This window comes from Lissotriton vulgaris, chromosome 11 (genome assembly GCF_964263255.1).
Source record: "Lissotriton vulgaris chromosome 11, aLisVul1.2, whole genome shotgun sequence".
NCBI lineage: Eukaryota > Metazoa > Chordata > Amphibia > Caudata > Salamandridae > Lissotriton > Lissotriton vulgaris.
This window is the reverse complement of record NC_141699.1, coordinates 482,847,811-482,860,492: the sequence shown is the minus strand read 5'-3', so window position 1 is coordinate 482,860,492 and position 12,682 is coordinate 482,847,811. Positions and strand designations below refer to the sequence as shown.

General features: G+C 47.0%; 6 non-coding genes across 6 annotated transcripts; all 6 read left to right on the top strand.

Moving 5' to 3' along the window:
- The first annotated feature begins 2,662 nt into the window (after positions 1-2,662).
- TRNAS-CGA (transfer RNA serine (anticodon CGA)) lies at positions 2,663-2,744 on the top strand. The gene has a single exon. It is a non-coding gene; the product is annotated as a tRNA-Ser (tRNA).
- A 1,793-nt stretch (positions 2,745-4,537) lies between these two features.
- Positions 4,538-4,619, top strand: TRNAS-CGA (transfer RNA serine (anticodon CGA)). Its single transcript has one exon. It is a non-coding gene; the product is annotated as a tRNA-Ser (tRNA).
- A 543-nt stretch (positions 4,620-5,162) lies between these two features.
- On the top strand, positions 5,163-5,244 carry TRNAS-UGA (transfer RNA serine (anticodon UGA)). Its single transcript has one exon. It is a non-coding gene; the product is annotated as a tRNA-Ser (tRNA).
- Positions 5,245-5,787: 543 nt separating this feature from the next.
- Positions 5,788-5,869, top strand: TRNAS-UGA (transfer RNA serine (anticodon UGA)). The gene has a single exon. It is a non-coding gene; the product is annotated as a tRNA-Ser (tRNA).
- Positions 5,870-6,413: 544 nt separating this feature from the next.
- TRNAS-UGA (transfer RNA serine (anticodon UGA)) lies at positions 6,414-6,495 on the top strand. The gene has a single exon. It is a non-coding gene; the product is annotated as a tRNA-Ser (tRNA).
- A 3,665-nt stretch (positions 6,496-10,160) lies between these two features.
- On the top strand, positions 10,161-10,242 carry TRNAS-CGA (transfer RNA serine (anticodon CGA)). Its single transcript has one exon. It is a non-coding gene; the product is annotated as a tRNA-Ser (tRNA).
- Positions 10,243-12,682: the final 2,440 nt, after the last annotated feature.

Genomic DNA, 12,682 nt, shown 5'->3' with positions numbered 1-12,682 from the left:
TATAGGTGCTCAGGGCATAGGTGCCACCAAGGCCTACCAGGGGCTGAAGCATAGCTTTTGCCACCCCTGGCTGGTTCTTAAATTGACACAACTGGCTGATCACTCAGCTGGGGCAAGTGGGTGTAATCACCCCTTGCTTAGATATAGTATACCTATATCTAAACCTATATCTGGACACATATATAACCTGTGAGCCACTCCTATGGAAGGCCTCATCAATCCTGGAGGCAGAGTGCGTGGTTTTATGTGAGATGGAGCTCTGGCATGAGCTGAGCCTGTCTGCAGCTGTCGGGAACAACTCCCTAAGCTGATCCGGGATAATGCCATACCATATACTTTTAAGCGCCTTATAATCCTCGCGGTTATATAGCAACTTTGGTTTGGCTTTATCAAAACATGTCGTGTAAGGTGTCATACGAATTGGAATACTATCCCCTCGCCAGTTCTGGCGACGGGGATAGCATTCCACCCTTCTAGAGGGAGAAGACATGTTACTTTACTGAAACGCGGTTGATTTAAAATGAGCCTCAGATCCACAAAATGGATGCCCCTGCCACAGACACGGGTCTGACCTCCTGCTGCTGACCGAAACCCGGCAGAGGAGGCCTGGACAAAGAGTTTCCTGTCACAGGGCGGTGTCAAACCACCCCAGACAGGAGATAGTGGATTGGAGTAGGGAGGTTTCAATGAAACCAGACACTGCCTGGGGAGCACAAGGCTGCCCCTTGCAGGATCCGGCCAAACCGGTTCTGGGGCCTCCCAGCCCCTGTCCCAGCGCGGCCAGGATCAAAGGAGAGGGGTGTAACCACCCCCTTCCTGGGTCCCACCCATAGGAGGGGACCTAGCAGGATGTCCAACCCCCTAGATTCGAATAAGAGGGGGAGCAGTCCCAACGGACTTCAGATCATCCTGAAGAAACATAAGAAACGAAATCTGGACCCTTCGACTTTCTACACGACGTGAGAAGACTGAAGAATCTCCCTTGTGGTCAAGGAGTGACCACCCTGTGCAAACAGGCACCATCCAGCCCTCGACCCTTGCTTTGTTGCAGTTCCCGCCGGAACTCGAGCGACAGAGATCGACGAGATCAAGCTTGCCTGCCTTCTACCTGCCCGATCCACAGTCCCTGCAGAGCTGAGACCCGTGGAGGCGACCGGAAGCGTGGGGCACGCCATCTTGAAAAGGCCACGAGACGCTGACCGTGCAGCCCACGAGTGACCCTCGAAGCTGTACACCGGGGTTTGAGAAGCCCCAGCCCCGAGCTCCACTTGCACCAAAGCTCACCCCTCCACACTCGACGAGTGCTGCGTGGGGCCCTTCTGCCTGTGTGTGCTCGACGCGTTGGCCCGGTCACTTGCCAGCTGGCTTGTGGCCCCTGTGCCGACGAAACTTGAAAACCGACTTGCTTTTCTGGTTGCTCCAGATCTGCACCAGCTCCTGTGAAAAGGAGCACCCACTCTGACCCTCCTGGTTCGAGTGATAAGCAATCTCCCGGTTCCGCGTGGATTGCTTTTGCCAAGTGCTGTTTGCTACAATCTTCAAGCCGACGGTGCTGACGGCGAGAGCCTACGTGGGACAGATCGTGACCTGCTCCTGGACGTCGCAGATGCCCCAGAGCCCACGTGACAGCGGAGAGAAGCCTATCGACAACCGCCTGATTGCGCCCGACATTGCCTGGTTCCGTCCTGGTTCCACCCTGGTCACTGCTGAGTGACCCAGACTCTGTCCCCTCTGCTTTCAGGTACTTTTCTACTTCGATCCACCCTTGGATCGCACCGGACACTTCTGCTTCACAGCGCCTGCAGCTGCAACAGCTCCAAGCACCAAGAACCTGCGTGACAGAACCCGACGCCACTTCGACCCTGTGCACCCACGGCCTGTGGGTGAGGTAACTTTGCAACGCCGGTGTCTTTACACTGGTACACACCTCTAGGGTCTGTGTCTGAAGTTTTGTGTTTCTAGGTTCAGCGGAAGTATCATTTAATTCACTTTAACTAACTTTTACGCACCATTGACTTTACATTGGTGCGCGCCGCACTTTCCGTGCTGCACCCGTATCCTGTGGGCTACTCCCGACTTCTTCATTGCTTGTCCTGACTGCTCCCAGCGAATCTCTAGGCCCTAGGCCTAACCATTGCTCGATAAGTGTTACTTATACCATTTTTTTAGTATATGGTCTGAGTGGCCCCCCGCCCTCAGCCATAATTGTGCCAACTTTATATGTTTAACAGTGCTTTTGATTTAACGCTTGTGCCCCTTTCCTCATAAAGAGTACTGGGGAGTAATTTAGAAATAAATACATATATTTTTACAATATATACTTGTGTGGTGTCCTTTCATTTGATTACAGGATTGTATGTGGTAAAACAGCTCGCTTAACACGACCTCTTAAGTTTAGCCTTTAGGCTGCTTAGTCCATGCTACCACTAGGATAGCTTGTCTAACAAGGTTGACTTACAACCAGACATCTTTGGGGTTTGTTTGGACTGATACCCAGTGGTTCCAGAATTGGAAACACTACATATCAGGCCAACTTCTCACAGAGGACAATAGGGCACTGCTGGTACGTGCCCCGTCCTTCTGTTACTTTATTTTTTTGGTCTCGGCCTGACATGAGCAGAGTATGGCTCGTATACGACAACAGTGACATCATACTCATGCAGCTGCGATGGCCGAGTGGTTACGGCGTTGGACTCGAAATCCAATGTGGTTTCCCTGCGCAGGTTCGAATCCTGCTTGCAGAAGAGTGTGATTTTGGATAAACACCATTTGGTTTAGTTAAGGAAATGTTCACTTCTCATTACGCAATCCTCATCAAGTCACAGAGTTAAACTGCAAAAACTCAAACTAGATGTAAACATTGAGACAATTTCCACACCCAGGAAGTGTTTTAGAGAGCAGATGGCTCGGAAGGGTTCGTAGTCTGGACCTGTCCTGCCTGATCTAGACAAGTCATGAAAAGAGTACTTTTTTTTATGAAGCGTGTCTTGTTTAAGCTTTTGGACTCTTTCTGAGTACACTTAAGGGCCCGTTGCCACCGCCGTAATATAGGGAAACGAGGATAGAAATGTGCAGTGATTGATTACCGCTCATCGGTGCCCTGTCTCTCACTTTGAGTGATGCGTATTGCTATTTTTATTAATTGTATGAAAGCATTCAAAATAAGTGAGGACAACAGGGCACTGCTGGTACGTGCCCCGTCCTTCTGTTACTTTATTTTTTATGTCTCGGCCTGACGTAAGTAGTGCATGGCTCGTATACGACAACTGTGACATCATACTCATGCAGCTGCGATGGCCGAGTGGTTAAGGCGTTATACTTGAAATCCAATGGGGTTTCCCCGCGTAGGTTCGAATCCTGCTTGCAGCGTCATGAGATTTTGCATGAACACCATTTGGTTTAGTTAAGTAAATGTTCACTTCTCGTTACGCAATCCTCATCAAGTCACAGAGTTAAACTGCAAAAACTCAAACTAGATGTAAACATTGAAACTATTTCCACACCTAGGAAGTGTTTTAGAGAGCAGGTGGCTCGGAAGGGTTTGTAGTCTGGACCTATCCTGCCTGATCTAGACAAGTTACGAAAAGAGTAATTTTTTTTATGAAGCGTGTCTTGTTTAGGCTTTTGGACTCTTTCTGAGTACAATTAAGGGCCCGTTGCCACCGCCGTAATATAGGGAAACGAGGGTAGAAATGTGCAGTGATTAATTACCGCTCATCTGTGCCCTGTCACTCACTTTGAGTGATGCGTATTGCTATTTTTATTAATTGTATGAAAGTATGTGAAATAAGTGAGGACAACAGGGCACTGCTGGTACGTACCCCGTCCTTCTGTTACTTTATTTTTTAGGTCTCGGCCTGACATGAGTAGCGCATGGCTCGTATTCGACAACAGTGACATCATACTCATGCAGCTGTGATGGCCAAGTGGTCAAGGTGTTGGACTTGAAATCTAATGGGGTTTCCCCGCGTAGGTTCGAATCCTGCTTGCAGCGTCATGAGATTTTGCATGAACACCATTTGGTTTAGTTAAGTAAATGTTCACTTCTCATTACGCAATCCTCATCAAGTCACAGAGTTAAACGGCAAAAACTCAAAATAGATGTAAACATTGAGACAATTTCCACACCCAGGAAGTGTTTTAGAGAGCTGGTGGCTCGGAAGGGTTTGTAGTCTGGACCTGTCCTGCCTGATCTAGACAAGTCATGAAAAGAGTACTTTTTTTTATGATGCATGTCTTGTTTAGGCTTTTGGACTCTTTCTTAGTACACTTAAGGGCCCGTTACCACTGCCTTAATATAGGGAAAAGTGGGTAGAAACATGCAGTGATTGATTACCACTCATCTGTGCCCTTTCACTCACTTTGAGTGATGCATGTTGCTATTTTTATTAATTGTATGAAAGCATTCAAAATAAGTGAGGACAACAGGGCACTGCTGGTACGTGCCCCGTCGTTCCGTTACTTTATTTTTTTGGTCTCCGCCTGACATGAGCGGAGCATGGCTCGTATACGACAACAGTGACATCATACTCACGCAGCTGCGATGGCCGAGTGGTTAAGGCGTTGGACTCGAAATCCAATGGGGTTTCACTGCACAGGTTTGAATCCTGCTTGCAGCGTAGTGTGATTTTGCATGAACACCATTTGGTTTAGTTAAGGAAATGTTCACTTCTCGTTACGCAATCCTCATCAAGTCACAGAGTTAAATGGCAAAAACTCAAACTAGATGTAAACATTGAAACAATTTCCACACCTAGGAAGTGTTTTAGAGAGCAGGTGGCTCGGAAGGGTTTGTAGTCTGGACCTATCCTGCCTGATCTAGACAAGTTACGAAATGATTAATTTTTTTTATGAAGCGTGTCTTGTTTAGGCTCTTGGACTCTTTCTGAGTACACTTAAGGGCCCGTTGCCACCGCCGTAATATATGGAAACGAGGGTAGAAATGTGCAGTGATTGATTACCGCTCATCTGTGCCCTGTCACTCATTTTGAGTGATGCATATTGCTATTTTTTTTAATTGTATGAAAGTATGCGAAATAAGTGAGGACAACAGGGCACTGCTGGTATGTGCCCCGTCCTTCCGTTACTTTATTTTTTAGGTCTCGACCTGACATGAGTAGCGCATGGCTCGTATACGACAACAGTGACAACATACTGACGCAGCTGCGATGGCCGAGTGGTCAAGGCGTTGGACTTGAAATCCAATGGGGTTTCCCCGCGTAGGTTCGAATCCTGCTTGCAGCGGCGTTAGATTTTGCATGAACACCATTTGGTTTAGTTAAGTAAATGTTCACTTCTCATTACGCAATCCTCATCAAGTCACAGAGTTAAACTGCAAAAACTCAAACTAGATGTAAACATTGAGACAATTTCCACACCCAGGAAGTGTTTTAGAGAGCAGGTGGCTCGGAAGGGTTCGTAGTCTGGACCTGTCCTGCCTGATCTAGACAAGTCATGAAAAGAGTACTTTTTTTTATGAAGCGTGTCTTGTTTAAGCTTTTGGAGTCTTTCTGAGTACACTTAAGGGCCCGTTGCCACCGCCGTAATATAGGGAAACGAGGATAGAAATGTGCAGTGATTGATTACCGCTCATCGGTGCCCTGTCTCCCACTTTGAGTGATGCGTATTGCTATTTTTATTAATTGTATGAAAGCATGCAAAATAAGTGAGGACAACAGGGCAGTGCTGGTATGTGCCCCGTCCTTCTGTTACTTTATTTTTTATGTCTCGGCCTGACGTGAGTAGTGCATGGCTCGTATACGACAACTGTGACATCATACTCACGCAGCTGCGATGGCCGAGTGGTTAAGGCGTTAGACTTGAAATCTAATTGGGTTTCCCCGCGTAGGTTCGAATCCTGCTTGCAGCGTCATGAGATTTTGCATTAACACCATTTGGTTTTGTTAAGTAAATGTTCACTTCTTCGGTACGTAATCCTCATCAAGTCACAGAGTTAAACGGCAAAAACTCAAACTAGATGTAAACATTGAGACAATTTCCACACCCAGGAAGTGTTTTAGAGAGCAGGTGGCTCGGAAGGGTTCGTAGTCTGGACCTGTCCTGCCTGATCTAGACAAGTCATGAAAAGAGTACTTTTTTTTATGAAGCGTGTCTTGTTTAAGCTTTTGGACTCTTTCTGAGTATACTTAAGGGCCCTTTGCCACTGACGTAATATAGGGAAACAAGGATAGAAATGTGAAGTGATTGATTACCGCTCATCGTTGCCCTGTCACTCACTTTGAGTGATGCGTATTGCTATTTTTATTAATTGTATGAAAGCATGCAAAATAAGTGAGGACAACAGGGCACTGCTGGTACGTGCCCCGTCATTCTGTTACTTTATTTTTTATGTCTCTGCCTGACGTGAGTAGTGCATGGCTCGTATACGACAACTGTGACATCATACTCACACAGCTGCGATGGCCGAATGGTTAAGGCGTTGGACTTGAAATCCGATGGGGTTTCCCTGCGTAGGTTCGAATCCTGCTTGCAGCGGCATGAGATTTTGCATGAACACCATTTGGTTTAGTTAAGTAAATGTTCACTTCTCATTACGCAATCCTCATCAAGTCACAGAGTTAAACTGCAAAAACTGAAACTAGATGTAAACATTGAGACAATTTCCACACCCAGGAAGTGTTTTAGAGAGCAGGTGGCTCGGAAGGGTTCGTAGTCTGGACCTGTCCTGCCTGATCTAGACAAGTCATGAAAAGAGTACTTTTTTTTATGAAGCGTGTCTTGTTTAAGCTTTTGGACTCTTTCTGAGTACACCTAAGGGCCCGTTGCCACCGCCGTAATATAGGGAAACGAGGATAGAAATGTGCAGTGATTGATTACCGCTCATCGGTGCCCTGTCTCTTACTTTGAGTGATGCGTATTGCTATTTTTATTAATTGTATGAAAGCATGCAAAATAAGTGAGGACAACAGGGCACTGCTGGTACGTGACCCGTCCTTCTGTTACTTTATTTTTTATGTCTCGGCCTGACGTGAGTAGTGCATGGCTCGTATACGACAACTGTGACATCATACTCACGCAGCTGTGATGGCCGAGTGGTTAAGGCGTTAGACTTGAAATCCAATGGGGTTTCCCCGCGTAGGTTCAAATCCTGCTTGCAGCGTCTTGAGATTTTGCATGAACACCATTTGGTTTAGTTAAGTAAATGTTCACTTCTCGTTACGCAATCCTCATCAAGTCACAGAGTTAAACAGCAAAAACTCAAACTAGATGTAAACATTGAGACAATTTCCACACCCAGGAAGTGTTTTAGAGAGCAGGTGGCTCGGAAGGGTTCGTAGTCTGGACCTGTCCTGCCTGATCTAGACAAGTCATGAAAAGAGTACTTTTTTTTATGAAGCGTGTCTTGTTTAAGCTTTTGGACTCTTTCTGAGTACACTTAAGGGCCCGTTGCCACCGCCGTAATATAGGGAAACGAGGATAGAAATGTGCAGTGATTGATTACCGCTCATCGGTGCCCTGTCTCTCACTTTGAGTGATGCGTATTGCTATTTTTATTAATTGTATGAAAGCATGCAAAATAAGTGAGGACAACAGGGCACTGCTGGTACGTGCCCCGTCCTTCTGTTACTTTATTTTTTATGTCTCGGCCTGACGTAAGTAGTGCATGGCTCGTATACGACAACTGTGACATCATACTCACACAGCTGCGATGGCCGAATGGTTAAGGCGTTGGACTTGAAATCCAATGGGGTTTCCCTGCGTAAGTTCGAATCCTGCTTGCAGCGGCATGAGATTTAGCATGAACACCATTTGGTTTAGTTAAGTAAATGTTCACTTCTCATTACGCAATCCTCATCAAGTCACAGAGTTAAACTGCAAAAACTCAAACTAGATGGAAACATTGAGACAATTTCCACACCCAGGAAGTGTTTTAGAGAGCAGGTGGCTCGGAAGGGTTCGTAGTCTGGACCTGTCCTGCCTGATCTAGACAAGTCATGAAAAGAGTACTTTTTTTTATGAAGCCTGTCTTGTTTAAGCTTTTGGACTCTTTCTGAGTACACTTAAGGGCCCGTTGCCACCGCCGTAATATAGGGAAACGAGGATAGAAATGTGCAGTGATTGATTACCGCTCATCGGTGCCCTGTCTCTCACTTTGAGTGATGCGTATTGCTATTTTTATTAATTGTATGAAAGCATGCAAAATAAGTGAGGACAACAGGGCACTGCTGGTACATGCCCCGTCCTTCTGTTACTTTATTTTTTATGTCTCGGCCTGACGTAAGTAGTGCATGGCTCGTATACGACAACTGTGACATCATACTCACACAGCTGCGATGGCCGAATGGTTAAGGCGTTGGACTTGAAATCCAATGGGGTTTCCCTGCGTAAGTTCGAATCCTGCTTGCAGCGGCATGAGATTTAGCATGAACACCATTTGGTTTAGTTAAGTAAATGTTCACTTCTCATTACGCAATCCTCATCAAGTCACAGAGTTAAACTGCAAAAACTGAAACTAGATGTAAACATTGAGACAATTTCCACACCCAGGAAGTGTTTTAGAGAGCAGGTGGCTCGGAAGGGTTCGTAGTCTGGACCTGTCCTGCCTGATCTAGACAAGTCATGAAAAGAGTACTTTTTTTTATGAAGCGTGTCTTGTTTAAGCTTTTGGACTCTTTCTGAGTACACCTAAGGGCCCGTTGCCACCGCCGTATTATAGGGAAACGAGGATAGAAATGTGCAGTGATTGATTACCGCTCATCGGTGCCCTGTCTCTTACTTTGAGTGATGCGTATTGCTATTTTTATTAATTGTATGAAAGCATGCAAAATAAGTGAGGACAACAGGGCACTGCTGGTACGTGCCCCGTCCTTCTGTTACTTTATTTTTTATGTCTCGGCCTGACGTGAGTAGTGCATGGCTCGTATACGACAACTGTGACATCATACTCACGCAGCTGTGATGGCCGAGTGGTTAAGGCGTTAGACTTGAAATCCAATGGGGTTTCCCCGCGTAGGTTCAAATCCTGCTTGCAGCGTCATGAGATTTTGCATGAACACCATTTGGTTTAGTTAAGTAAATGTTCACTTCTCGTTACGCAATCCTCATCAAGTCACAGAGTTAAACGGCAAAAACTCAAACTAGATGTAAACATTGAGACAATTTCCACACCAGGAAGTGTTTTAGAGAGCAGGTGGCTCGGAAGGGTTCGTAGTCAGGACCTGTCCTGCCTGATCTAGACAAGTCATGAAAAGATTACTTTTTTTATGAAGCGTGTCTTGTTTAAGCTTTTGGACTCTTTCTGAGTATACTTAAGGGCCCGTTGCCACCGACGTAATATAGGGAAACGAGGATAGAAATGTGCAGTGATTGATTACCGCTCATCGGTGCCCTTTCACTCACTTTGAGTGATGCGTATTGCTGTTTTTATTAATTGTATGAAAGCATGCAAAATAAGTGAGGACAACAGGGCACTGCTGGTACGTGCCCCGTCCTTCTGTTACTTTATTTTTTATGTCTCGGCCTGACGTGAGTAGTGCATGGCTCGTATACGACAACTGTGACATCATAAGCACGCAGCTATGATGGCCGAGTGGTTAAGGTGTTGGACTTGAAACCCAATGGGGTTTCCCAGCGTAGGTTTGAATCCTGCTTGCAGCGTCATGAGATTTTGCATGAACACCATTTGGTTTAGTTAAGTAAATGTTCACTTCTCGTTACGCAATCCTCATCAAGTCACAGAGTTAAACGGCAAAAACTCAAACTAGATGTAAACATTGAGACAATTTCCACACCCAGGAAGTGTTTTAGAGAGCTGGTGGCTCGGAAGGGTTAGTAGTCTGGAACTGTCCTGCCTGATCTAGACAAGTCATGAAAAGAGTACTTTTTTTATGATGCATGTCTTGTTTAGGCTTTTGGACTCTTTCTTAGTACACTTAAGGGCCCGTTACCACGGCCGTAATATAGGGAAAAGTTGGTAGAAACATGCAGTGAATGATTACCACTCATCTGTGCCCTTTCACTCACTTTGAGTGATGCATGTTGCTATTTTTATTAATTGTATGAAAGCATGCAAAATAAGTGAGGACTACAGGGCACTGCTGGTACGTGCCCAGTCCTTCCGTTACTTTATTTTTTTGGTCTCCGCCTGACATGAGCAGCGCATGGCTCGTATACGACAACAGTGACATCATACTCATGCAGCTGCGATGGCCGAGCGGTTAAGGCATTGGACTCGAAATCCAATGGGGTTTCCCTGCGCAGGTTCAAATCCTGCTTGCAGCGTAGTGTGATTTTGCATGAACACCATTTGGTTTAGTTAAGGAAATGTTCACTTCTCGTTACGCAATCCTCATCAAGTCACAGAGTTAAATGGCAAAAACTCAAACTAGATGTATACATTGAAACAATTTCCACACCTAGGAATTGTTTTAGAGAGCAGGTGGCTCGGAAGGGTTTGTAGTCTGGACCTATCCTGCCTGATCTAGACAAGTTACGAAATGAGTAATTTTTTTTATGAAGGGTGTCTTGTTTAGGCTTTTGGACTCTTTCTGAGTACACTTAAGGGCCCGTTGCCACCGCCGTAATATATGGAAACGAGGGTAGAAATGTGCAGTGATTGATTACCACTTATCTGTGCCCTGTCACTCATTTTGAGTGATGCATATTGCTATTTTTATTAATTGTATGAAAGTATGCGAAATAAGTGAGGACAACAGGGCACTGCTGGTATGTGCCCCGTCCTTCCGTTACTTTATTTTTTAGGTCTCGACCTGACATGAGTAGCGCATGGCTCGTATACGACAACAGTGACATCATACTCACGCAGCTGGGATGGCAGAGTGCCAAAGGCGTTGGACTTGAATTCCAATGGGGTTTCCCCGCGCAGGTTCAAATCCTGCTTGCAGCGTAGTGTGATTTTGCATGAACACCATTTGGTTTAGTTAAGGAAATGTTCACTTCTCGTTACGCAATCCTCATCAAGTCACAGAGTTAAATGGCAAAAACTCAAACTAGATGTAAACATTGAGACAATTTCCACACCCAGGAAGTGTTTTAGAGAGCAGGTGGCTCGGAAGGGTTCGTAGTCTGGACCTGTCCTGCCTGATCTAGACAAGTCATGAAAAGAGTACTTTTTTTTATGAAGCGTGTCTTGTTTAAGCTTTTGGACTCTTTCTGAGTACACTTAAGGGCCCGTTGTCACCGCAGTAATATAGGGAAACGAGGATAGAAATGTGCAGTGATTGATTACCGCTCATCGGTGCCCTGTCACTCACTTTGAGTGATGCGTATTGCTATTTTTAGGTCTCGGCTAAACGCGCGGAAGCGCGTCTCCGCCGAGATCTTTTGTCAGTGAGTGTGCTTCCCAGGAGACAGTTCCGGCCGCGCACATCCTTGGAGCCGATTTGAAACGTGAACGTGCGCTGTGGCCAGGCGCTGTCTCCTGGGAAGCTCAAGCACCACACATGCATGCGCATACACACACACAAGCGCCCATGCACGCACGCACATACATACATACAGAGACACCCCCCCTTGACACATACACACACACGTGCACACACACAAGTGCACCGAGGCCCCCCCTCCCTCCCTCCACCGCCACCGTCGCACACATACATACACACACAAGCATACACGCACACACACACACACAAGTGCACCAAGCCCCCACAGCCTTTTGGAACTTACCTGGCCAATGTCTGCTCTCAGCACGCGGCGCCCAACGTCCTGCTGGCGCAGCCCCGGGGCTCCACACCGCTCACAGGAGCCCCGGGCACGAGACGCATTTGACTCCGCCTGCCTCCTCTTCCGGTCTGGACGTGGCCCCGCCTCCGTCACAGGCGACCGTGCCTGACTTCCGGGGCGGCCGTGGCGGGATTCCGGGGGCATTTAGTGAATGAGCAGTTTAATATTGACGCCGGAAGGGCTGTCCCGCTTCCCCGTGCAGCACCATCGAGGAGCCGGCATCCCGAGGATCCCAGGAGCAGGTCTCGTCGTCCCCAGGTAAAACGCTCAGCATAGCACGCCGGGTTGCCGGGCTTGGTGACGCCTCTGGTAGCATGGCTAGCCGGCTGTGTGAGCCTTGATTGAAGTACCAGGGCCGGGCACTGTACTTCCCTTTGTAACGGGCTGGTTGGGGCACTTATCTGATCGCAGGGACGGCCTTCATTCATAGCGGGGACTGCCTCAAGTGACTACCGGGACTGCCGGGGCTATGTATGCATAAATGCAGACCTCTCTCTGATCAGTCGACCACCAGCTACCAATGCGGGGGAGACCCACATTTCTAATCCGGCATCCTGGCCATACCGCCTACCTCCATTGAGGGTCCTTACCCCGCGTTTTCTGCCTAAAACTAGTGGCCCAAAGGGTAGAGACTTCAGGAACCAGTGGCACCAGTAACAGTAACGCAACCGTGAACGGCGCAGGACAGCTGCTGCACCCTCCTCTGGCACTAAGGTGACCCGTTCCAAACAACTGCAATTGGTGCTTCATCTACGCCACTTAAGAACTGCTTTAGTTTGAGTACAAAGGATCGTTCTCCTAAAGTGGTCCAGGCTCACAAAGACTGCGAGCAGTGCATAATCTCCTGCCCTTGAGGAACTGTTCTTGCCTTAATGTTTTCCCACTGAAAGTCCGTCCCTATTAGAAACCCGGTAACAGCCATTCCAAAAGACCTTTGACTGATTCCTTTTGGTTGCATATGGTGACTTCTTACTAT